Below are 26,382 nucleotides of genomic sequence, written 5' to 3' on the forward strand. Positions count from 1 at the left end.
TATTCATCTTCTCCCACAAGTGCTTTATTGAAAGCAATATTTTTTAAACCGGTATAGAGGATGCTGTCACCTGGCTATGACTGATATCAAAATACAGAGATAATGACAGAAGAACAGAGTTAGAATGGATCTTGGTTGCAGAAACTGGGTATGTCTTGTTTAATGAAGAGAAGGACTAGGGGAGACATGATAGCAGTGTTCCAATATCTCAGGGGCTGCAACAGAGAAGAGGGAGTCAAGCTCTTCTCCAAAGCACCTGAGGGTAGGACAAGAAGCAATGGGTGGAAAGTAATCAAGGAGAGAAGCAACTTAGAACTAAGGAGAAATTTCCTGACACTTAGAACAATTAATCAGTGGAAGAAACTTGCCTCCAGAAGTTGTGAATGTTCCAACACTGGAAGTTTTTAAGAAGATGTTGGATAACCATTTGTCTGAAGTGGTGTAGGGTTTCCTGCCTAAGCAGGGGGTTGGACTAGAAGACCTCCAAGGTCCCTTCCAACTCTATTCTATTCTATTCTATTCTATTCTATTCTATTCTATTCTATTCTATTCTATTCTATTCTTCTAGTCCAACCTCCTGCTCAAGCAATAGACCCTATACCATTCTAGACAAATGGTTGTCCAATCTCAACCTCCAAGTATTGGAATACTCACAACTTCTGGAGGCAAGTTGTTCCACTGGTTAATTGTTCTCGTTGTCAGGAAATTTCTCCTTAGTTCTAGGTTGCTTCTCTCCTTGATTAGTTTCCATCCACTGCTTCTTGTTTTGCCTTCAGGTGCTTTGGAGACTATGTTGAAACCCCCCCCATCTTCTTTGCCCTTTAGCTATTGGAACACTGCTATCATATCACCTGTAGTCCTTATGTTCATTAAACTAGGTGGTCTAAGGGGAAAGGGGAGGAAAGCTATTACAGTTTCTCCTCTCCCCTTGACAAAACTCTTTGACAAAACTCTTGCAATGCAACTATTTCGTTCTTTCAAAAACCAAGGCAGAGATACATAAAACACTAACTTCTTGCTACTTCTAATAGTCATCTGGCTTTTTCAAGCCTCCAGGCAACTGAATACCTATAATCTCTCTCTCTCTCTCTCTCTCCTTCTTTCCCTCCCTCCCCCTCATTTCCTCTCAGACAGACACACACGGATTCCTCTATTTTATTTTATTTTTATTTTTCAGATTTCTATACCACCCTTCTCCTTTCGGACTCAGGGCGGTGAACAGCCAAAATAAAACATTCGTACACAAAAGTTAAAATAGATTTAAAATAATTAAATAAAGTTTGGCCCATAATTTAAAACATTTCAGTTAAAATCAATATCAAATTTTAAAACCAACCATAAAATCAGGACAGCCTGGCTAACTGAAAAAAATAGGTTTTAAGGGCCCAACGAAAAGTCCGGAGGTCGGAGATCACTCGTATCTCTGGGGGTAGATTGTTCCAGAGGGTAGGTGCCACCACAGAGAAAGCTCTCCCCCTGGGGGTCGCCAGCCAACATTGTCTGGCTGACGGCACCCTGAGGAGGCCCTCTCTGTGGAAGCGAACTGGCCGGTGGGAGGCAATTGGTGGCAGAAGGCGGTCCCGTAAGTACCCCGGCCCTAAGCCATGGAGCACTTTAAAGGTGATCACCAACACCTTGAAGCGCACCCGGAAGTCCACCGGAAGCCAATGGCTCTTCTATGGCTCTTCGACTGAGACCAGTGATGGGATTCAAAAAATTTTTCTTCCGGTTCTATGGGCGTGGCTTGGTGGGTATCGCTTGGTGGGCATGGCAGGGGAAGGTTACTGCAAAATCCCCATTTCCTCCCGATCAGCTGGGACTCTGGAAGCAGAGAATAGATGGGGATGGGGCCAGTCAGAAGTGGTATTTACCGGTTCTCCGAACTACTCAGAATTTCCGTTACCGATTCTCCAGAACTGGTCAGAACCTGCTGAATATCACTTCTGACTGAGACAGGATAAAATTCTGAGCAGGTCCCACTTTGATTCCAAAACTGAGTACAATCACAAAGTTTCTTCATCTCTACCTCACTGGCATATACTTTGGCAGCATGGTTGCAATTTTGGATCTTGCAACCTCAAGATTAAATCTTAATCAGTGCAAGGGCAGGATGTGTGAACTTCAACTCCCAGAATTCTCCCAGTCAGCATGCAGGCTGGGCAATTCTGGGAGTTGAAGTCCACATACCATGAAGTTGCCAAGTTTGTTGAGAAATTCTGTTCTACGAAACAAATGCAAGGGATTCATTCCAAGATAAAATCAACCATGGGCAACATAAACTGGCTAGGTTTTTTTTTTTTTTCAAAAATCCATAGATAGGCTGGATTGTTGACTTTATTTTAAAAAAAAAACATGTAAGAACTGATTTATGGTAAAGGTTCCCCTCGCACATATGTGCTAGTCATTCCCAACTCTAGGGGCGGTGGTCATCTCCATTTCAAAGCCGAAGAGCCAGCACTATCCGAAGACATCTCCATGGTCATGTGGCTGGCATGACTAAACACCAAAGGTGCACGGAACACTGTTACCTTCCCATCAAAGGTGGTCTCTATTTTTTTACTTGCATTTTCTCCGTGCTTTCGAACTGCTAGGTTGGCAGAAGCTGGGACAAGGAACGGGAGCTCACCCTGTTACGCGGCACTAGGAATTTAGAGATTTAACTGATTTAGAGAATAATAAATGATCATTCAGGAAGTACAAGAAGATGAGGAACATCTGCTCAAAAACATTCTCAGTATTGTTAGCCCAGTCAGCTTTTTAAGAGTTAAAGAATGTCTGAAAATATCTCTTGGCCACTTCACGCAAAATAGGGGTTCAGTTTGCTCAATATTTGTACAGATTTTAAAAAAGAGGAAACAAGTCAGCAGTTGAAGAAACAAACCTACCCAAATTTGCAATAAAACCAAGTGATTTTTGGAAGGACTGAATTTATGCTACACACTTGAAAGATGCAGCTATACAGCGTTGAGTAGCTTTCAGCTTCCTTTCACCCTGAAGTCGACCTATACTATCTATTCCTCTGCTCATCTCCTTCCTAAGCTTTTTAATTCCATTTCATTTAAAATGATCTGTCAGTCATTTTGAAACTTTCGTTTGGATTATGCCTACGTTCATGTTATTTAATTTTATCTGCCAATAGAAGAGAATATATATAGCTTGGAGTTGAACTGTTGCATCCTTGGTGTTCTCTGAGCATGGTTCTGTACTTGCAGATGTTTTATTATACAACTAGGTAACTTCATCATCATTGTTAGTGAGCAGTAACTTGCCTTGCCAACACTAGTAGGTCAAGCTGCTATATATAAACAGGGAACAAACTCCACACTCACCATCGCTGATAGTGTTACCTACAGTAGTGGCCAAAATTGTGGAAACCTTTTGGGAAAATGTATTTTTGAGGTTTGATGGCTAATATCACCACTTTTTTTTTTTTGGAGTTTCAAGATAATTCTATTCCACTGCTGGAATGGCCTGGGAGTAGCCCAGACCTTAACCCAACTGAAAATCTATGGTGCCGACTAAAGAAACTTGTTAGTCAGAAGTGACCTAGCAATAAAACCCAGTTAATAGAAGCAATCATTCAATCTTGGTTTCACATTAGAACAGCTGCAGATCTAAAAGACTTGGTTCACTCCATGGGAAGACATTGTAAGGCCGTAATTCATGCTAAAGGTTACCCAACTAAGTATTAACTGACATGGTGATAATTTTTGTATATCTCATTTTTTCTATGTGTTTCACTTTTCTTCTTTATACTGTAACTGCTATTCTAATAGCAAATCCTTTATAAAAGTTATTGCATTACATTCTTGATTAAATTATCTTTCCATTGATATATAATTTTATGGTACTACTAAAAAAAAAAATGTGGTGTTATTAGCTAGTTTTAGAAAATACACTTTTCCCAAAAGGTTTCCACAATTTGGACCACTACTGTATAAGCAGGGAACAAACTCCACACTCACCATCACTGATAGTGTTACCTAGTTGGGTGATCAAACCTCTGCAGCAAACAATTAAGTTCAGAGACCTTCTTCTTCCTACTGTTATTCTTGCACTATGGTGGAATCTGCTTGTCAGCATATCCATCTTCATTTGGCTTGATTTGGCATCTTCAGGGGTGACGCCCACACATTTCATGTCCTTCTTGATGCAATCTGTTCATTGTTTCTTGGGTCTACCATGAGGTTGCTGGCCATCAGGGTCCAGATGCATAGCTGTCCTCACCACCAAGTCTTCTTTACCAAGTATGGCATGTCCATACCATCTAAGTATTCCTTCCCACAATTTTGTTATGATTGACATGACTCCCAGTCAACATCAGTTCATTGTTGTTCATGGTGTGGTCAAATTGCCTTAATCCAAGAGACCGTTGGAGCCTCAGATGACAAGCTCAGAGTGGCAGGGTTCCAAGTAACATGCCCAACGAAATCAAACTCCGAGGCTTGAGTTTCCTCAAAGCTAAATTTTATTAGAGATGTCATATTGGCACATCTGGGAAAACCTGAATCTGAGAGCTTCCGGGTTTTCCTCACCCAAAAGAAAGTTCAAGTCCTTGCCCTTCACCCACATGTCCATCACATGAACCAATCAGGTACTCTCTGGAACAGAAGATACCTCCTTCTCAGCACAGTTGCAGGGCACAATGGCCTTGACTTTCTGGAAAGAATGTTATTTTGACTACATATCATCTTCATTCCATACAATCCCCGCTCCCATTTTCCCACAGTAGAATTTGTGGCAGGCCTGAAGGCTCAAAGGTAAAAGATGGCTTCCAGGTCTGACACAGAGCCCACCAAGGCTCCAAAATTTTACCTGCTCTTACACTTGAGGAACATAATGAAGAATAGAAATCTAATTGTCATGGTAGTGAGGAGATGGTTCTCAGATCCATCTATTTACTGACAAAAGGTTAGATGCTCCTAGCAGCTGTTTAGAATTCTGTGTAATAAAATTAGCTGGGATGGAGATGCTTCTCCATTGCTTATTCTGCAAACAACCCAGGAAAAAATGAATGGTTATTATCAGGTGGTAGGACAATGATGAATTTCTCCTCAAAGCAGATGTTCTAAACAAACGACACTTGAACCGTCCTTGATTTATGATCTCAACTGAGGAAAAGAGATTCTAGAACAAAAGGAGCAACAACAAGCTATCGGAACATTCGTATATCTTATAAATCACAGCAGAAACTGCAGTCGTGGTACTGATTTACTGCTGAAGTGAACTTTGAAGAGTGAGAGAAAAAAGGGAGAACGGGAGAATCCTGCCCTGGTGGGAAAAAAAATGTAATTATCAGTATCATGAGCTGGGATTTAGGAGAAATATAATTGATCCACAAAGCAAAAAAAAGAGAGGAAAAAAGAGCCAGTTTAATCTAGTGGTTAAGGCACCAGACTAGAAAGCGAGAGACCGTGAGTTCAAGTCCCACCTTAGCCATGAAAGCCAGTTGGGTGACATGGGCCAATCACTAGGAGACTGCAAGTTCTAGTCCCGCCCTAGTCATGATAGTCAACTGAGTAACATGGGTTAGTCCCTCTCTCTCAGCCTAACCCATCTCACAGGGTTATTGCTGTGAGGAAAATAGGAGGAGGAACATGTGTTGGATATGTTTGACTCTTTCAAAATCAAACGAAAGGCAGAAGGGCAAGGAGTCTGTCAGATATTGTGTCCAAAGTGGCTAAAGAAACTTCAAGAATGATTTTTCAACCAGTTTTTTCATAATTTGCTTGTTTTCCATAATGAAATAAATAGGGCTCAATAAATTGGAAAGTTTCCATTAAAAAAAAAAATCCATGCACCATAAAAAAAAAAAATTCATGGGAGATCATGATTTGCTTGTATTAAGGCGGTGCAGTCCTATCGCTCAAAATCTTGCAATTCAAGCATGAGCATATCACATTAATGAACACTCTGCCTCTATGCCCCAACTAACTGCCAACATTCCTTGATGGCAGACGCTGAATTGAACTATTACATCCCTGTTTTGCTGAGACGTTGTTTTGTGACAGCAGTGACTCTTATTGCCCTGTCATTTTCTAATGTAGATCCATAATAAAAGCCTTTATAACCTTATAAAAAAGGACGCCCCTTCCATGGAACCTGTGTTCTAACTTTCCATCAAGTAGACGTTTATTGCTGACCAATATTTCTCTTTGACTCGCCTCAGTGACCCAAGTATGTCAGAAAGCTTTCTAGACAGAGTCAGCTCCACAAAAAATATTAATTGGCTCGTTTCTTTCTAATCAATGCTATTGCTGTCTTTCAGGACCCACCCTTTCACCTTCAAGCTGCATAGCTCCCTATCTTTAGGGAGAAAGGTCATTGGAACATAACTATGAAGTAGTTTCTTTCCCAAGTCACCAACAGTCATTGGTGACTTGTGACCACATGCCCATTTTCCTTCTTGCTTCAAATGCTCTCTTCCCAGTGCTGAAGATAGTCATACGTTACCGTATTTTTCGGACTATAAGACGCACCGGTGTATAAGACGCACCAAGATTTCGAAGAGGTAAGCAAGAAAAAAAAAGTTTTTGCCCTCTCCAGCCCACAGGAGCACTCTGCAGGCCTCCCAAACCCTCTACGCATCCTGTTTTTCACCTGTTTTTTTTTTCAAAAATGGGCGTTTTTGCTCTCCCCAGCCCACAGGAGCACTCTGCAGGCCTCCCAAACCCTCTGCGCACCCTGTTTTTGTGAAAAAAAGGCCCATTTTTCACAAAAATGGGATGCACGGGGTGAGGCTTCGGGAAGCCAAAAATGGCTGTATTTGGTATATAAGATGCACCAACATTTCCACCTTCTTTTTTGGGGGGGGTGCGTTTTATACTCCGAAAAGTACGGTACTTATTTAATAATCTATGACTATCAGTAAGTGTTGTATCTTATGATTCTTGAATGTATTTTTTGTTCTTTTTATGTACACTGAGAGCATATGCACCAAAGACAAATTCCTTGTGTGTCTCTTCTCTTCTCTTCTCTTCTCTTCTCTTCTCTTCTCTTCTCTTCTCTTCTCTTCTCTTCTCTTCTCTTCTCTTCTCTTCTCAATACTTGCCTCAAAATATGTGGTATCTCATCTAAACCAGAGCAATCGGTTTGCTATTGTTTGCCCTACAGGGTAGACCAGAGCAAGAAACCTATGCTACTGTATGACTATGGAGATTCTTATTCGTCCAGGTTATCCGAAAGCTGCTTTTCCAAAAGGCAGCTGGAGTTTCTTGGGATTTTTTTTTTTTGAAAATATTTCACTTCTCATTCAAGAAGCTTCTTCAGAAGTGAGAAGCGAAATGGTTTCAAAGAAAAAAAAAATTAAGGAAGCCCAGTTGCCTTTTCGAAAAGCCCCTTTGGGACTATGCCGCTGTAGGTCAGAACATATAGTAACAGCTACAGTAACAGAATCTAGTAAGCATCAGCATGCTTCGCCCTTCTGCTCTTTATCTTTGTGTGAAGTAGGGAGGGGTCCAGCATACAAAAAAGCAGAGACATCACCCTGCCAACAAAAGTGCGTATAATCAAGGCTATGGTTTTCCCTGTTGCAATGTATGGCTGTGAAAGTTGGACCACAAGAAAGGCTGAGCGCCAAAGAATTGAGGCCTTTGAACTATGGTGCTGGAGAAGACTCCTGCGAGTCCCTTGGACTGCAAGGCGATCAAACAGGTCAGTCCTAGAGGAGATCAACCCTGACTGCTCCTTAGAAGTCCAAATCCTGGAGATGAAACTCAAATACTTTGGCCACCTAATGAGAAGGAAGGACTCACTGGAGAAGAGCCTAATGCTGGGAACGATTGAGGGCAAAAGAAGAACGGGACAGCAGAAAATAAGGTTTCTGGATGGAGTCACTGAAGCAGTAGGCATGAGTTTAAATGGACTCCAGAGAATGGTAGAGGACAGGAAGGCCTGGAGGAACGTTGTCCATGGGGTCACAATGGGTTGGACACAACTTTGCCTGGAGTTCAAAGTTCAAAGGCCTCAATTCTTTGGTGCTCAGCCTTCCTTATGGTGCAACTTTCACAGCCATACATTGCAACTGGGAAAACCATAACCTTGACTATACACACTTTTGTTGGCAGGATGATGTCTCTGCTTTTTAGTATGCTGTCTAGATTTGCCATAGCTTTCCTTCCCAGGAGCAAGCATCTTTTAATTTCTTGGCTGTAGTCCCCATCTGTGGTGATCTTGCAGCCCAGGAAAATAAAATCTGTCACCACCTCAATTTCTTCCCCATCTATTTGCCAGAAATTGAGAGGGCCAGATGCCACAATCTTAGTTTTCTTAATGTTGAGTTTCAAGTCAACTTTTGCACTCTCCTCCTTTACCTGCATCAAAAGGCTCTTTAGTTCCTCTTCACTTTCTGCCATTACAGTGGTATCATCTGCATATCTGATGCATAGGTTGTTGATATTTCTCCCGGCAATCTTAATTCCAACTTGTAGCATATACTATAGCTCAGTGTTATAAACTTTGAGAAAGAAGATCAGAAACTGGGGGTACCAGTAGGCCCTCTGCAAACGATTGAACTTTGGCAGAAACCCTTGATTCCACATCTGATAGGGCTCTAGTGACCTTCTCTTCAAATTTTGTGCCTGGCAAGAGACAAGATCCATTCAATGAAATCATTGTTCTCAGTGCTTCATGCTTTATATCATCAAATTTTCCTCATCTCCCCACCACCTCTTTCCAAGAAAGAATCTGAAGCCAAATCTACACGACTGAAGTTTCCTTGGTTTTCACAAAGCAAGCCACTTTCATAGCCGAGATTCCTTTCTCCCTTTGTTCAAATAAAGCAAAGAAGCAAAAATAGTAAGGGGCATAAGAGGTTAAGGGTCCAAGAATGCTTCTAAATTTAAGAATGCTTGATTTCTGAAAGAATGAATATGGCTAGTCATTGAAGAACAACCTGTGCTGTTTCAAGGATGTCTAAAAATCTTATTTCAGGATCTTCGGCAAGTGCTTGGCAGCAATTAGTGCAGAGATCAACCAAAAGGATTTATCCTTGAAGTTCAAATGATCTTAAGGTCCGTATTATTTGGAGAGCTCAACAAGTCAAATAAATTTTATTTGGAGGACATAGAGTTCTTTTGATCCATTTAGTTCTGCTGGCTGCATAAAAGTTGTTCAAGCATTTTCCTTTTTTAAAAATGACCTGAGGATGGTGATAAGTGGTGGATCTGAAGAACAACTCTGTCAAATCAGAGCGACAGTTTTATTTCTGGTGACGAAATCCAAACTGAACCGGAATTTCTGGGAACATTTTTTTTTATTATTATTCATTAGGAACATTTCTGATATCGATAGAAGAGAATATTTGTAGCTCAAGGGTTGAACTGTGGAGTCCTTGGTGCTCTCTGAGCATGGTGGTTTTCTTGCAGATGTTGGAAAAAATGTCCATCTGGGTTCAGTTCCAAGTGGGGAAAAACACACTGGATTCATGGAAGTTGCTTGGAAAGAAGGTTTATTGATGAACAGGATCACACGGCTTGAGATCCTGAGCAAAAAGGGAAGAGATGCTGAGAATGCCTGGGTTTTATGCCCTCTGCTGGGCTTTGAATTTGAGCTTGTGTTCTGATTGGTTGTCAGATTCCCATGGGGTCATGCAGGGGTCACTTTGTAGGTTGTCTTTTGAGTCCCAGGCTTGGTTGACTCTTGCTGGGTGATGATGTAATGAAATGACTTTGGACAATTCCTACTATGGCTCTGCCTGAAGGAGGTAGATCTTTGTTTTGTAGAACAGACTGGCCCAGGCCTTAATGGCCCATTGACAAAGGTGTGTGTGTGTGTTCTGCCTCCCTTTTAGGGGAAATATTCTGCCCTTTTAATATTTCCTAAAATATCTCGTTTTCCTAGGAGAGGGGTGGGTGCTAACTTCCTACACAGATGTTTCATTACCAAACAAAACAATATCATAAGTGGAGCTTCTCCTTTGCTCATGTTGGATGCTGTTTCCTATATTTTATCTAAGCTAACTATAACCAGTAGATTGAGAGATTGTCAAAGGTCACATATTTTACTAAGCTACAGATTACTTTAAGGAAAATTTGCTGAATACTGATTATTGTTTTGATTTATGCAAAATGCTATATCCTAAACTATAATTTAGGAAGCTGAATGGTCGGCTTCATCCAATTTTAATTTATTTTTGTTTAATGACATGTGTGAAGCCAACCAGTATGTGTATCTATCTAAAACTTTCAGATGTGGGTCAGTGGTAAAATCCATTTTTTTTCCTACCGGTTCTGTGGGCGTGGCTTGGTGGGCATAGCATGGCTTGGTGGGCATGGCAGGGGAAGGATACTGCAAAATCTCCATTCCCACCCCAGTCCAGGGGAAGGATATTGCAAAATCTCCAATCCTATCCCACTCTGGAGCCAGTCAGAGGTGGTATTTGCCAGTTCTCTGAACTACTCAAAATTTCTGCGACTGGTTCTCCAGAACCTATCAGAACCTGCTGGATTTCACCCATGATATGGGCTACAAAAATCTGAACAACCACTAGATAGTAGCAACAAGAGCTGAAACTTTTCCCTCCATGTGAACTTCCAAGAATAATTTGACTGGCTGCTATAAAAAGTAAAGCATTGTCTAGAAGTACAAATGATTTGATACCAGCGGAGAACTTTGCATGCACTCCCCAATATTGCTGAAGATGTAGATCATAGTTGTGTCTTTAAAAGTTGCCAAGGAGTAGTTAATCCGTGTTACATTATTTTAGGTATGTACCTTATTAAAAGTGACTTAGCAGCTGAGATGTAGATGCTTCCACTCTCAGATATTTATAAAATTTACTATGGCAAAAAGCAAGTACTTGTAAAAGTCATGAATAATGCATTTAAGGTGATAAGTGGAAATGTAAATTTGAAACCGTGAATTATCTACAAGAATGCGTCTTTCTGTTTAGCTACATTAATGTACACTCTTATCTGATAACCCACTGAATATCTTACTTACATCAGCACTTTACCTCTGAAGTGTTGAAAAGATGGTATTTTGAGGGTGTGAGAAATTCAAGGAAATGATTGACTAATTGTATTTCTCAGCACTGCTTAAATGCATGTGTGTGTCTATGTCAGACTGACTTTTCGTTTGAATGTTTGACTATCTTTGCCTTTCTTTTCCCATTTTTGCATGGCCGCCTAATTTGCAAAATGCAATCCTGGGAGTTGACATAGGTTACCAACCCTCCCCCCCCCCAAAAAAAAACCCCAACCCCACACAATACACATAAAAAGAATCACAAAACACAATTAGAAACAGCCAATACAGAGGCCAAACCATAGCATATTTAAAATAGCAATAGTTATAGTACTTAGACCTATATACTGCCTCACAGTGCTTTAAATGATTTACAGAGTCATCATATTGCCTCCAACAATCTGGGTCCTCATTTTACCAACCTTGGAAGGATGGAAGACTAAGTCAACCTTAAGCCAATCAGGATCGAACTGCTGGGTAGAGTTAGCCTGCAATACTGCATTCTAACCACTGTGCCTTCAGGGCAAAATCCTAAATCAATTTTTCAGACAAGCTCTTCCAACATTCTCTAACCCATGAAAATTCAACTTTTAAAGTCTTATGGAAGGCCAGCAGCATTGGGGACAACTGAATCCAAAGGGCAGGTACTACTACACAGAAAGCATGCCTCTTGGGTTCCATTAGGTGTTGCTATGTCATGCCTGCCCCAACTCAGATCTTTAAGAAAGAAAGACCCTTGACTCCATTTGATTGAAGTGATAGGTTCCTTTACTAAAGTTAAGTGGTTGCAGAAAGGCTAGATCTGAATATTTCCCATGCAAAGGTTACACTTTTCCCTTTTCCATGGCCCTCCCCCCTTGACCAGTCCATCAGTGTCTAATACTATGCCGTCTAGATGTTTGGGGAACAGCTTGGATGTTTGGCATCACTTGATGTAGTTTCGCGTTCTCTTCCCAGGCCAGATGTCCTTAAAAGCTGGTTTAAACCGGTCCTGGCTGGCACCTCTGGTTTCCATCAAGGCTGTCTCCTCCACTCCCACCATTTGTCTCCACATTCCCATGCCCTTCTACTCTACATTCTTTTGCCCACTCCTTACCCCCTTGCATTATGGCAGGATGCCAACAAAGCATAGGAGCCTTGGTAGTATAGTGGTTTAATGCACCCTGTTATTAACACAGCTGCCTGCAATTTCTGCAGGTTCGAATCTCCCCAGGCTCAAGGTTGACTCAGCCTTCCATCCTTTCTAAGGTAGGTAAATTGAGGACCCAGTTTGTGGGGGCAATAAGCTGACTTTGTATAAATATACAAAAGTATGAAGGCTATTGCTTAACGCATTGTAAGCCGCCCTGAGTCTCCGGAGAAAGGCGGCATATAAATCAAATTGAAAAAAAAAAACGCATAAAAGCGAAAGATGGCAGATCTGACACACCGTTTCACGGAGGAAACTTAAAGGATACACACTCTGATGGATCTCACGGGATGGGCAGACCTAACTGAAGCTGGGTAGCCTTCTAACAACCTGACCAAGTGCTACGAATGGCTTTCAAGGGGATAACCAGGACCTTAACATGAACCTGACAGAAACCTACAGGAAGCAATTGCACCTTGCAAAATACAGGCAGTCCTTGACTTACAGCCATTACTAATGACTGTTCAAAGTTACAATGACACCGAAAAGAGTGGCTTATGACCCATTCTCACACTTATACCAGTGGTGGTATTCAGCCGGTTCTATCCAGTTTGGGCAAACCGGTAGCGGCAGCTGTGGGAGGCTCCGCCCACCTGCCCGGACATAATCAGGTCCTGTTTTTGATGCGCTGCGGATGTGTGGAAGGCCCTGTGCATGCGTGGTAGTGGCACATGCGAGCGAAGTGAGCAAACGAGCACTCACATATGTGAACCGGTAGCAAAGGTGAGTGAATACCACCCCTGACTTATACCTATCTACCCCGCTTCATTCTGAGCCAATCGTACCTTCCAGATGATCTTTAAGTGTCATCCCCATGTCTTTTTTTTTTTTTTAAAAACGGTTCTCATATTTCCCTAAAGCTCCATCACATATTTGAATTCATTTTGAGAGGCTTGTTTTCAGAGAAAATATACATAGCAAAATGTGTATTTTTTTTTTAAATCTACAGGAATATTTTATGTTGAAATGCCAAGCTTTTAAAAACCATTTTCTCTTAAGAAACATCCTCCTAATGATTTTCCCCGCCGGTGAAGGGAAAAAAAAGATAAGAGGTTTCCTTCATTCTTCTCTGTAGGGTAAGAAAGAGGTCAGAGGGGGAGTGATTCAATCTTGTGCTAAGATACTATATGAAGAGAAAGCATTAAGTATTATTTAAAGAAGCAAGAGAGTTCACAATCTTTACCGGGGAATTCATCTAAGTTTTTAGATTAATTCCTTAGCAATAACGAGCCTTTATTTAGAATTAAAGGGCAAAAGGTCTTTAAAAAAAACCTCAATAACCAAAAGTACAAGAAGTCCTCTGTTAATGACAGCAATTGGGATCGGAATTGGGGTTGCTAAGTGATGCGGTCATAAAGTGTGGCATCACATGACCACGCTACTTAGCAACGACAATTCTGACACTCTTGGTTGCTGTTGATAAGTGAATCATTGCGGGTCATTAAGTGTGATATCATATGTCACGATTTGCGACTTCCTGCTGGCTTTCACTGACTTTGCTGGTCAGAAGCCAGCAAAGAAGATCACAAATGGAAACCTTTTGGTCCTGGCACACCGGGTTGCTGTAATCACAAGCCATGAGCCAAGGGCCTCAGTTATGATCATGTCACTGAGAGGATGCTGGAATAACTGGAACTCCACGGATTGCTCATAAGTACCACTCATTCAGTACCATCTGTCAGTGTTCCAAGTAATAGACCCATAGTAGACCCATATCAAGCAATTGTATTAATGTCCGATATACAGTGTGGATTCCAGGCAGACGAGCTGTATTCGAGAATTGGTCTGGCAAAGGTTTTGTATGCCCTAGTTTGCAGTACAATGTTACCGGAGAAGAGCTTCACAAAATTAATTTAGTAACTCTTAATCCCTTTTTGGCAATGCTGTTACAGTGAGCTCTGGGGCTTCAGAAACAACAGGGTTACCACTGTGAGTAACAAAATGTCAGACCAGAATGAGCCTTGGCTGAAATTACTCCTTTGTTCCTTTGTATCTTCCTTGTTCATGGTCTTTAATATTTTTCTTCTCTTTCCCCACTTGTTATGTACTTTCCAAGAAGGTTAAGTGAGGATTTAATAGCAAATAATTATAGATAGGTATATACCTCTGAGTATAATAGCTTCATAAAATTGTTAAAGATATAATTATACATGGATCCATTTTTCACACGGAAAATGAATATAACTCCTGAACAGTTCATGAATTTCTGAGATTCATAGGTTTGTTTTTTTTTCCTGGACTGAGAAGAGAAAAAGAAAGCTATATCAGGAGCAGAGAGAAGGAGAAAAACAGTGATATGGCATAAATTAAGATTTTCAAAACCTGTTGGGATAAAGACTCAATACTATACGCATTTAAGGAAAAATATTTTTTTAAAAAAATCCAGGTAATAGGATTCCACAGTTCAACCCTGAAGTACATATATTCTTTTCTATTTATGACAGATAAATAGCTATTGGCTATTTTTTCTTAATTCTCAAAATAATTTTTAGGCAAAAGTAAAGAAAAAGGTTTTCCTTTTAGTCGCGTCCCACTCTAGGGCATGGTGCTCATCTCTTTCTTGGCCAAGGGAGTCTGCATTATCCAAATATATTTTCCATGGTCCTGTGGCCAGCATGGCTATATGTCCAAGGCACATGGAACACTGTTACCTTCCCACCAAAGTGGTACCTATTTATCTACTTGTGTTTGCATGATTTCAAACTGCTGGGTTGGCAGGAGCTGGGGCAAGTAATGGGAGTTCACCCTGTTATGCAGAGCTCCCCTCTGTTGCTCTGTTTTTGTTGCTCCCCTCCGGGAGGAGGTTTCAAAGTATTTCTAGCAGGACTACCAGACTCTGTAACAGCTTTGTTCCCTATGCCTATGCCACCTGTCTGGTAAACTCACAAGATTTGTTTCTCTCGCCATGTACATATATACATCCAAACTAGACTGTGTTGCTTCTCTGTGTCATATAATATATATATATATATATATATATATATATATATATATATATATATATATATATATATATATATATATATATATATATAGGGGTATAGGGGGGTCATGTGACTGAGTGGGTGTGGTCGTGAGCCATGCCCACAGAATCGGTGGAAAGTTTGAATTCCACCACTGGTATATATTCATAATTTTGTATTTATTCATTTATTTATTTTGTCATGTTTATGTAGTATATGTTGGCGGTAGAGACCTTTGAGAGCTGCACGCAACAAAATTTCATTTTAATGTATGCCAATTTGTGTACATTCAAAGTGGCATTAAAGTTATTCTAAGTCTAAGTCTAGTTTAAGTTCGGGTCTCGAACCCAGGCTGTCAGCTGTCCAGCTGACAAGCTCAGCATCTTTGACCACTGAATCATTGTGTGGGTCCATATTTCAATATCCGGAAAGGCCCACTCAGTTCGACTTCCTGTTTCATGCAAGAATCCAGGAGAAAGCATCCATGAAAGCCGAGGTGGCGCAGTGGTTAGAGTGCAGTACTGCAGGCTACTTCAGCTGACTGCTAGCTGCAGTTCAGCAGTTCAAATCTCACCGGCTCAAGGTTGACTCAGCCTTCCATCCTTCCAAGGTGGGTAAAATGAGGACCCAGATTGTTGGGGGCAATAAACTGACTCTGTAAACTGCTTAGAGAGGGTTGTAAAAGCACTGTGAAGCGGTATATAAGTCTAAGTGCTATTGCTATTGCTTCTCCAATCTGTATATGCAGATCATAGAACCTTCCATTTGTATGTAAAGATCAATAACTAGTATGGGGAGACCACACATTTGGATGGTTCTGCTGTCAACCTATTCTTACTGTTAAGAATAAACTCCCAACTTTCTGACACAATGTGCCTTCCTGTATTTTTAATCCATTTAATCCATGGGATGACAAAACCTCGCTTTCTGAATCCTTGCTCAGTCTGGTCTTAAGGGTAAACATATTCAAGCCCTTCAGTCTTTAAAAAAAAACTTAGTTTCTACCGTCCCGATCATCCTTGTTCTTGTTTTTGAACCTGTTCCAACATCTCTAAATCCTTTTGAAAGGATGATGCTGAGAACGAAGCATAAAAGGCTCCAAGCAGTACATGGGCAAATCCATATTTCTTTTTTATGTTTTCCTCTTCCATTGAACGGCTGTCCTGCCTACATCACATTATTTTTCTAATAACTTGTTTGATTTTGGAGAAAGCAAGATTTTCTCTACATCTTCGCGTTAATTCATTCGCAGACATAAGGAGGACAGTGGCTCAAGTGGTTGGAAGGCTGGGCAGGAAGTTAGCAAGCCCACGTTCGAGAGCTGAGAACTGCCGTGGGGCGGGGTTGAGCACCCGTCCTTCACTCCAGCTCCTGCTGGGGACATGAAAGAAGCCCCCTACTAGGCATCCCCAGGGCAACGGTGATGTCACCAGCTAATCCTTTCAACCCAGAAGTCCCTCGAGTGCTTCTGACACAAGTGCAAAGAACTTTTTTTTTTTTGCAGACATCGCCACTTCTCCAATCCCTAACAAAACGCAAAATGGAGGCTGGATTGTCAACACCACGAGTGCCTGGTGCTTTCAACAGCAGCAATTTTTTAGAAAAAACAGAGAGAGAGAGAGAGAAAGAAGATAACTGCATGGCTTCATTGTTGACAGTGAATTCTATCTTTAAAGCGCCACCAGAGAATTTCTCTTCCCGTTGACAAAATTAGTAAAATTATCCTGGCCCTCAAATAAGTTTTTTTTAAAAAAAAGACCATTTCCACATAGGTTTCTTTTAATTAAACTATTCTCATAAGGAAATTGTGATAGTTGGAATGAGATAAGGTGGGTTGTTTGTAAGCTTTTGGTGCTTAACAAAACTGGCAGCCGTCAATACGATAATATTTAATGGAAAATTGGAAAATCTCCATTTTTCCCTCCTGAGAATCTAAAAGTAAGCTTTCCCTGAAGGAGAGATTAACTTTCTTCTTCTGCAGTACTGAGATTTGTATGATGTTTCTAGTAGAAAATATAATGACCACAGTAATATCCTTTGGGGGGAAAAATAGATTTGCATTTCATTTGAATGTACTAATTGGGAATTAGGAAACAGCTCCCTCAAATTTCCAGCTGTGTTTCAAAAAATTCCCATTGTTAAACGAGTCAATAATTGTCCATGTTCATTTTTATTGCAAACCTTTTGCATTTTTAAATGCCTTTTAAGCCATTATTCTGAAAGCTTAGGACATTCATAAAACAAAGAGAAAGAGGAAGAGAACAAGAAACATTAGATCGAATCTAAATAAATATCAAAGAATGATGATCAGCCCATAGGTTTAATATAAAGCAATATTCTCTTTTGTGGAGAAATATTTAGTTTGATTGATATCCAACCATTTTTTTCCATCAAGAAACTGTCTCTTAGGAATTGTTCAATACATGAGAGAGAAATTAATTCATCAAACTATAATGAAAACACAATGATATAAAATTGATACAAACGGTAATTTTAAGCAGAACCCGGGAACATTAAAAAAAAAAAAAACAGGGAAGAAAATCATTTTATGTTTTTCTTCTAAAAAAACCCCAATCATTTTTAAGCCGATACTCAAAATGTGATTTAACTGGAAGCTGGGACCTCTCTGGTACTTGTTGACTTTTAACTTTTCCAGTATTCAAATTGTTTTTAATGCCTTTTGTTTACCAGTGGATTTTCTTTCTACATAAAGTAGACAAGAGAAGCGGGAGGAATAATACAATTATTTTGAAATTATTTTGTGTTGTGCTTCCCTAGGGTGCAGATATCGTGGTCCAACTCAATGTATAATCATATATTATTGTGTATCTTATATAACATTAGTGTAGATGATGATGTTCGGTTAGTAAATTAAATCAAATCTTTATTATGTTCATAGACCAGCATAAGGAGGGCGGGGTGCAATCAACTAGGAATTTGAAAAAAGCTAAAAGATATTAAAAAGTATATATCCAAACAAAAATATAAACAGAATCTAAAGGCAGCGGTAGGAACATTAGATATATATAAGGGGAGCGCAAAAGTTAGTATATATGGCAAACTAAATTTATCACAGTACAGAGCACTCTTGAATAACAAATTAAATGCTCTTTGAAACTGGTTTATGGCACAGATCATCACCTGACGGATTTTAAGTGCTGCTTTGCAGAATCTGGCAACTTCATATGTGGTAGCAGGGTTGGTATCTGCAAGCAAAATGGAGGTAAAAGCAACAGCCAATCAAGGAACCACCAAGCCCGTCCCCACCAATACGGACAGGGTAAGCTACTAGTATATAAAGTGAGAGTGAACCACTAGCACTGATGATGTTACCTAGTTGGGTAATGAAATGTCTTCAAGAAAACCGCCAAGCTCCGAGAGTACCAAACCCCCACAATCCTCCTCCTCCCACCCCATAAACACCTCTTCCTTCTAGAACTGATGATGTTACCCAGTTAGGTAATGAAATGTCTGCAAGAAAACCACCAAGCTTAGAGAACACAATGTCCCCACAGGTGTAGAATTGTCCCATTGTTCCTTAGTATTTATACAAGTAATGGTAAGATGAGGCTGGTATAAACCTCTGTAATACAGGCACAGGAGGAGTACACAGAGTCTCTATGTCTTCAGAGTCATAGGAGCAGTGGTGGGTTTCAAATTTTTTTACTGCCGGTTCTGTGGGCATGGCAGGGGAAGGATACTGTAAAATCTCCATTCCCACCCCACTCCAGGGGAAGGATACTGCAAAATCCCCATTTCCTCCCAATCAGCTGGGACTTGGGAGGCAGAGAATAGATGGGGGTGGGGCCAGTCAGAATTTTTACTACCAGTTCTCCGAACTACTCAAAATTTCCGCTACCGGTTCTCCAGAACTGGTCAGAACCTGCTAAAACCCACCTCTGCATAGGAGCATAGTCTCTCCAGGTAGGGAATTTTCCTGTATCAGCACTTCAAGGACAGCTGAGGGGAGGGCATGACATTATGCCAAAGTAAAGGTCCTCCAGTGGTTAGGTACTTTGAGGTTAGTTAAGTATGCCAAGGGGAAGCAAAATACCTGTTGGATTCATTAACAATAAAGGTTAGGGATTTGGTTAGCTTCAGTTGACACTCTCCAGCCTGATGCAAGATAAAAGATAACAAAAAATGGACATGTGTTATCCCAAACATGTTTAAACTTAAAAATGTACGTTTTAATGTAATGTAGCCTGGCTTCTCCCTAAGGACCATCTCCCTAAGAATTCTAATATAATTTCTTTTAGTTGATCAGAATCCAGGTTTGCCTCTGAATTTTTCAAAGCCTACAGCCATATTTGAATGCAAGCAGCAATGTTTATATTTGAACTCGGAGCCATCTGGCTGTATTCAGAGTGAAAGTTGCCTAGTTCAAGTTAAACATTTGCTTCCAAACTCTTGAAAGTGTGTCGCTGAATTTAAAATGCTGATCTACTGGTTTACGCTTGGCTATTATATATATAACAAGGAATTGTCTTTCCAAAGAAGGGAATATTTCGGTGGAACCTACCATTTGCATTTATACGGTGTGCTAAACTTTGTTCCTTTTCCTATTGATTTTTCTGTGACTTTCTTTGGCAATCCAGCATATTTAGATCATTTTGCGGTTCAACGTTTTGTGCAAATTGAGAAAATGAGTCAATTCTTTAGCCGGATGCTGCACCAATACAGCCTTTGCTTCACAAACAACTTTAGGGTATTATGGAAGCATGCTGGAACCATGGTGTATCAGCATCTTTTAGGGCAATGATTTTGGTTTCTCAAATCTTCCGTTCATGGTCCTTTTAATCCGATCCTCTAGTTTAGTTGAGAAGCATGAAATTTGCTGGTGGGGGATGGCAGCCGTTATCATAATTTAATCCTTCCTTCCTTGTAGGATATGCAGTCAAACAGATTAGAAATGTTCATGTCATTATCACCACTGAGCAGGAGGAGTAAGTAAATCTCTATTAGGCACCTAACATTCCTACTTTCTGAGATCGTACATCTTAAGTACTAAGTTGCCTGAGCAGAAATGAGCTGTAACATCTCCCATAAAACTCATTGCAAGTTGACATGTAATAATCCACTCCGCGCTCAATCTCCCTTTCCAAGGAACCCTCTTATAATATTGAAGATGCTGTCATTTAGTCAAAACAGGGACATTCTCACGCAAACTCATAATACAGGTACTGCTTGATTTATGAGCGTCATGGAGTCTACCCATTACAGTTTTAAGTTGTGATGGTCATGAAGTAGGTCATCGTGTGATGGACCCGAAAAGTGTTGGAAACTGGCAAAAACACCATCATAAATCATGGTTATGTGTCTGTGGGATGCTGCAACCAGTCATAAATGGAGTGGGTTGCCAAGTGCCTGACAGGTGATCATGTGACCTTGGAGGGGGACGGTGCAACATTTTGAGATGTCCATACATGTTTTATAGACCAGGGGTCACCAACCTTTCGGATCTCAGGGATCACTAAATTCATAATTTTAAATCCTGCGGACCACTAATACGATCTGCCTAATGACTGACTGGGTGGGCATGGCTAGGTGGTCATGTGACTGGGTGGGCATGGCCAACTCAATGTCATTCATGTGGAGGGGCGCCTCACCAGCTTCTACTTGCCCCTCCCCTCCCAGCCACTCCTCACCTCCCCGCCCGGGCTCTTTAGGGCCCCAACAGGAAGCAGTTGTTGGAGCTAAACAGCCACCATGAGAAAGAGTTGGCAAAAAAACTGGTCCAGTTCAAATTGGATCTGACCAAGAAGGAGGTTCAGCAGAAGCACCTCACTGAGGACTACGATCATAGACTTTCCAAGCAGAGGGAAGACCTGCGGTAGTGCAAGGCCAGGTACAGGCACCTGGAGGCTCAGCGAGCTGAGATGGTCAGCCAGTTTCAGGCCATGATGCAGTCCCACTGGAACTAGGCCCTCTGGCTCTTCGCCACCAGCAGCACTTCCTTCTAGTCTTCACCCAAAGCCCTGCACCAGGAGGCTGAAGCAGACCCCAAGTCAGAATTTCTGCCCCCCTCCAACCCACACAAAAAGGGGGAGACTCTCTGCAGCCACACAACCATTCATTGCACGTATCCAGCCCAGGGGCCGTAGTTTGAGGACCCCAGATTTAGTGCAATATAAAAAAAGCAAATAATTTTTCTGCAGACCACCAAAATTTTCTCATGGACCACCAATGGTCCATGGATCACCAGTTGGTGACCGCTGTTATAGACTGTAAAGCACTCTTTCTGTGACTGTTGAAACTCAGAACAGTCATTAAACAACCGGTCATAACTTGAGAACTACTTGTACAGGTCATGATAGTTCCAAGTTTTACCTTGGCCCTTCCTTTTGAAACATGTCATTTAAGGTCATTTAAAAACCTCTTCTCTCTATTCAAAGTTCGGTGCAGTGCAATGTTTTTCTCTGTCTGTAGAAAACCACGGGGAGATTAAAGGTCTTAAAAAAGACTCTTTTTGCATTTCAAAAGCCAATCAGAGACTGACATCTTGGATCAAAGTCAAGATGGGTTTCTTGGTTATTGATTTCGCACTTCGTGCCGTAGTCCTTTTTTCCTCGCTCTTGCTCCTCTTTTTTATATATAAATAACAGAAGGGAAAAAGGTTGCAAGTCAACTATGCAGGCTGAAAAAAGTTTATCCAGTTCAGAAAAAAGAAAATCACTCTTGTAATCCTGGAAGCTTAAAGCTTCTCAACCAAAAGAGAACATATTTAAATTCTATTCTGTTTTAAGGACATAAGATCAGACTTGCTGGATCAAGTCACGAGCTCGTTGTAGTCCAACTCATCAGGGAGCCAACCAAATGTATTCTGGAAACTCACAAACTTGTAACTTTTAAAATAAAATAACTTTTATTTTCCCCACAGTTGCTCTCCAGCAGTTAGTTTTCAAAGATGCTGCCCATCTTCTTCTTCCTAGCATATTCCTGCAAGTGTAGGATCTGCTTTTCGGATCATTGAATGCCACTTTGCATGGTGGGCTGCATCTCCAGGGCGCAGGCCCGTAGCTTGCATATCTTTGTTGATAGTGTCTTACCATCTCTGTTTTGGATGCCCGCAAGGTCGCTGGCCATTGACTTTTAGTTGGTTTGCAGTCTTGGCCACGGTGGAAGGTTCTGTTCTCTGGACCTGTCCATACCAGCAGAGTCAGCCTTCTCTCATCTTCTCTATAATTGGTGCCACACCAAAATGTTGTTGAATGGTGTCATTTGTGATGTGGTCAAGAAGGGAGATGCCCGATATCCAGCAAAGCATTCACATTTCCATGGCATGGAGAGAGCTTTCGGTCCCTGTTGTTGCTGCCCAGCATTCAGCATTTCAAAGATGCTGTCCATGATGCTGGAAATACTACACCAAGAGCAGTAGCCATCAATAAATGGATAGTCTGATGACCCTGGGTGTGGCATGAAAACAACACAGCCAGAGAACAGGACTAACTCCCCTTTATTGATCCAACTTTGCCCCCAAATATTCCCACATTCACTACAAGTCCTGGAGCAAAGCTCTCCCATGTACCTTCAGCAGCCTCTGGCTGCAAGTAGTTCAGTAAACAAGGTTAGCCAAACAGTAACCAGGGCCATCAGTCCAGGAAGCCAGATTGGCCAAACAGTCATCTCCAGGCGTCGGCAAGTGCACACAACGTTCCACAGATTCAATGCTTGTTCCCAACAAATGCTGCTCCCACCAGCACCTCCTTACATCTCAGTCCCCAGGTGTGCCTTGTGAAGTGAGGTGGGGCACTCTCCTCCCTTGTAGCCGGCTCAGTCTGCATTGTTCTCACCTTCTCTCTTCTCTGCTTGCTCTAAGATCAGGAGGGGTGGCCCTTGCTCTTTGCCTGAACTCTGTCTCTCCTGCTCCTCCCTGTCCGCAAGCCTTTCTAATCCTGAAAAGCCTTGCCTGGACTGACTCTGCCCTTCCCCAGTTTCCTCCAAGGCCAACAGAGCTGCCCTCTGTCAGCTCTTGTTCCAGCTCATCTTCCCCTGAAAATTACTCTGATGGGGGCATGACAAATAGTCTATCAATTGAGTTTATTTCAGGGGTGGGCTTCAAAAATTTTAGCAAGGGGTTCTCTGCCCAGTTGCTGAGTGGGCGCGGACATGGTGGGCATGGCCTAGTTGGCCTCCTGCACCACGGTGTGTGTGTGTGTGGGGGGCATTTTTGCCCTCCATGGACTCTGGAGGCTTTTCTCAAGCCTCCAGGAGGGCAAAAACAGCCTCCCCAGACTCTGGAGGCCCTCTGAAGGCCAGAAACAGGCCCATTTCCAGCCTACCCGAACTTCCGGTAGGCCCGGTTTTTGCCCTCCCCGAGCCTCTGTGCGTGCCCTGCACTTACCTGCATCCAAAACAGGCTGCATGGGGACTCCTGGGAGGGGAGGGGTGGGGTGAGTGGGGCTGGCCACAAGTGGGATTTGGGGGTTCTCCGAACTGCACAGAATCTTAGCTAGGGGTTCTCCTGAACCTCTGTGAATCCTCAGCAGCCCACCCCTGGTTTATTTGTCTACTTAGCCCCTCCTCAATTTATAACTCTGGGTGGTATAGGAAAGAGAATTAAATTGATTTTAAAAAAATAATTGCAATGAAAAACCCTCATCAAAATACCCTTGCCTCAGCTCAACACGTTATTGAGGCTGGTGATAAAAACGTGTGCACGCACACAGACAAACATATCCCATTGGTAACGTCTGCTTTCAAGACAAAATGGGTGTCTCTTGCTATTGTGTTGCTGTAAAACTGCAGCCTGTCACAGTAAAACAAAACGAGCGAGACCAACAAATTGTTTAACTTGGCATCGGATCACTTCATCAAGTCATTACGTCTGTATGAGAATCGTGCATTTATTCCTCCGTCCCCTAGGATGGGTCTAACATCCATCCCTAAATAGGTGAAACTTGACATGGACAAAATAGAAAGTAGGATTGGTAGGTTGGAAGGCTTGTCATGTTTCACATTTGTTTAATTCTTAAACCACATGCCCCCGTCCTGTCTTTGGGGAGTTATAAAGCATACAACTGCCACCCCTTTCTCGAGATTGACACAATGATTGCATCTTATCTCTTTTTCTCCGAATGTGGAAATAAATTTCCTGGTTACCGATGGCAGCGCTGAGTCATTCCAGTCCTCTCCTCCTCCCCCCCCCCCGAGGAATTGTACCTCTATCAGTTAATTACAGTTGCAAATTATAGGAATTAGCTATCTGGTTGCATCTGTAAATGGTGCACTAAGATAGTTAAATCCCATCATTTGCAGCTTCAAGTTAATTGTAGCTGCAAAAATGTAGACACAGTTAATTGCAGGTGTAAATGTACTGGGAAGGACAGAGAGTGTATGTTGAGCCCTCTTAAAAATTCAGGTCACATTTTCTTCCCACAATTAAGGTACAGTCTCAAATTCGTTTGCCCTTAGGGGGAAAAAAATATACTTCTTGTTTCAGAAATCTAACTGCCTTTAATATGAATTGCTTCCCAGATGTCATGAGCAAACAATATCTCCAAGTACGGTCTGTAGTTATCGGTTCTTTGCACATCTCCAAAGAAAACAGGGTGCCTGATTTTCTTCCTACCACAATTAAAAGTCATCAGAGGATTATGGAGCAGAGTTTTTTTCTTCCACTTTAGATTCTGCCTTTCTGTGTTTTTGTCTCGTGGCAGCCGTAGGGCCAATTTAAAGGGGGAGGAAGAAAAAAAAAATCACCTGTTATTTTTCTATCAGTTCCTATTCAGTTGGACGAAATGGTATTGGCTTTCAATTTTTTTTATCTCCCAAAGAAGAAAACGATCGTAGAAGAGCTGTGATGTTCTTGCATATTCTTTATTTAACATAAGAATTAAATGCTAGTCAAGGGTTATATGTGAATGGACTGCCATTCCCTGTCTAATTCTGCCTCTCAGTTTCTTTCTTGTTAAATTGCACGAGAGGGAACGGTTCACGCTAAACACTTCTCTCAAAATTATACTGATTGTAATAGAAGGGTAATTAATATTGTATTGGGGTGTTCTTTTTAATCAGAAAAGGCCATAACTCGGTGGTTGAATACCTGCTTTGGAAGCAAGGTGGGGGGGGAAACCCTCTGAAATTCAATCCTTGGCATCTCCAGTGAACTTGGAAAAATTCCTGCTTAAAACCTTGGAGATTTCTGCAGGTTAATAGGAATGGTTTCAGTTGGTATTTAACGATTCCTATGTTCCTAAGAGCCTGGAATTGTACTAGAATAGGTCAACTAGATGATCTATTTTGCATGTGTAATCTGTCTTATCTGATTTCTGTGTATGAGAGTGCAAGTCTTTTTTGTTTTAATGATGGTACATATTTGCACTTATTGTATGCAATTTCCCCGAAGAGAACACAGGCGATTTCATAGAATCATAGGGCTGAAAGAGACCTCGGAGGTGGAAAAGAACATAGAAAATAGAACATCGTGGAAATTGCAGGGTACCTTGGAGGTCATCTAGCCCAGCCCCCTGCTCTAACAGGAGATCCTATAACATTTCAGATGAGTGGCTGTCCAATCTTTTCTTAAAAGCCTCCAGTAATGGAGCACCCACAACCGCTGTAGGCATACCATTCCACTGGTTGATTGTTCTCACTGTTAGGACATTTCTTCCTAGTTCTAGGTTGCTTCTCTCCTTGGTTAGTTTCTATCCATTGCTTCTTGTCTTGCCTTCTGGTACTTTGGAGAATAAGTTGGCCCCCATTCTTTTTTATGGCAAACTTTCAAATATTGGAACATATGCTATCATGTCACCCCTAGTCCTTCTCTTCAATAGACTAAGGTAAAGGTAAAGGTTCCCCTCGCATATATGTGCTAGTCATTCCCTACTCTAGGGGGCGGTGCTCATCTCCGTTTCAAAGCCGAAGAGCCAGCACTGTCTGGAGACATCTCCGTGGTCATGTGGCCTGCATGACTAAATGCCAAAGACACACGGAACACTGTTACCTTCCCTCCAAAAGTGGCCCCTATTTTTCTACTTGCATTTTTTACGTGCTTTCAAACTGCTAAGTTGGCAGAAGCTGGGACAGGTAACGGGAGCTCACTCCATTATGTGGCACTAGGGACTCGAACCACTGAACTGACTCAATCGACAAGCTCAGTGTATTAGCCACTGAGCCACTGCATCCCTTCAGTAGACTAGACATACCCAATTCCTGCACCTGTTCTTCTTATGTTTTAGCCTCCAGCCTCCTTTTAGATCTTTGAGACCCCTTTTAGGTCTTCTAGTCCAACCCTCTGCCCAAGTCAGAAGTCCTTATGCTATC

Source organism: Pantherophis guttatus, chromosome 10, assembly GCF_059756535.1.
Source record: "Pantherophis guttatus breed Tessera chromosome 10, ASM5975653v1, whole genome shotgun sequence".
Classification (NCBI taxonomy): domain Eukaryota; kingdom Metazoa; phylum Chordata; class Lepidosauria; order Squamata; family Colubridae; genus Pantherophis; species Pantherophis guttatus.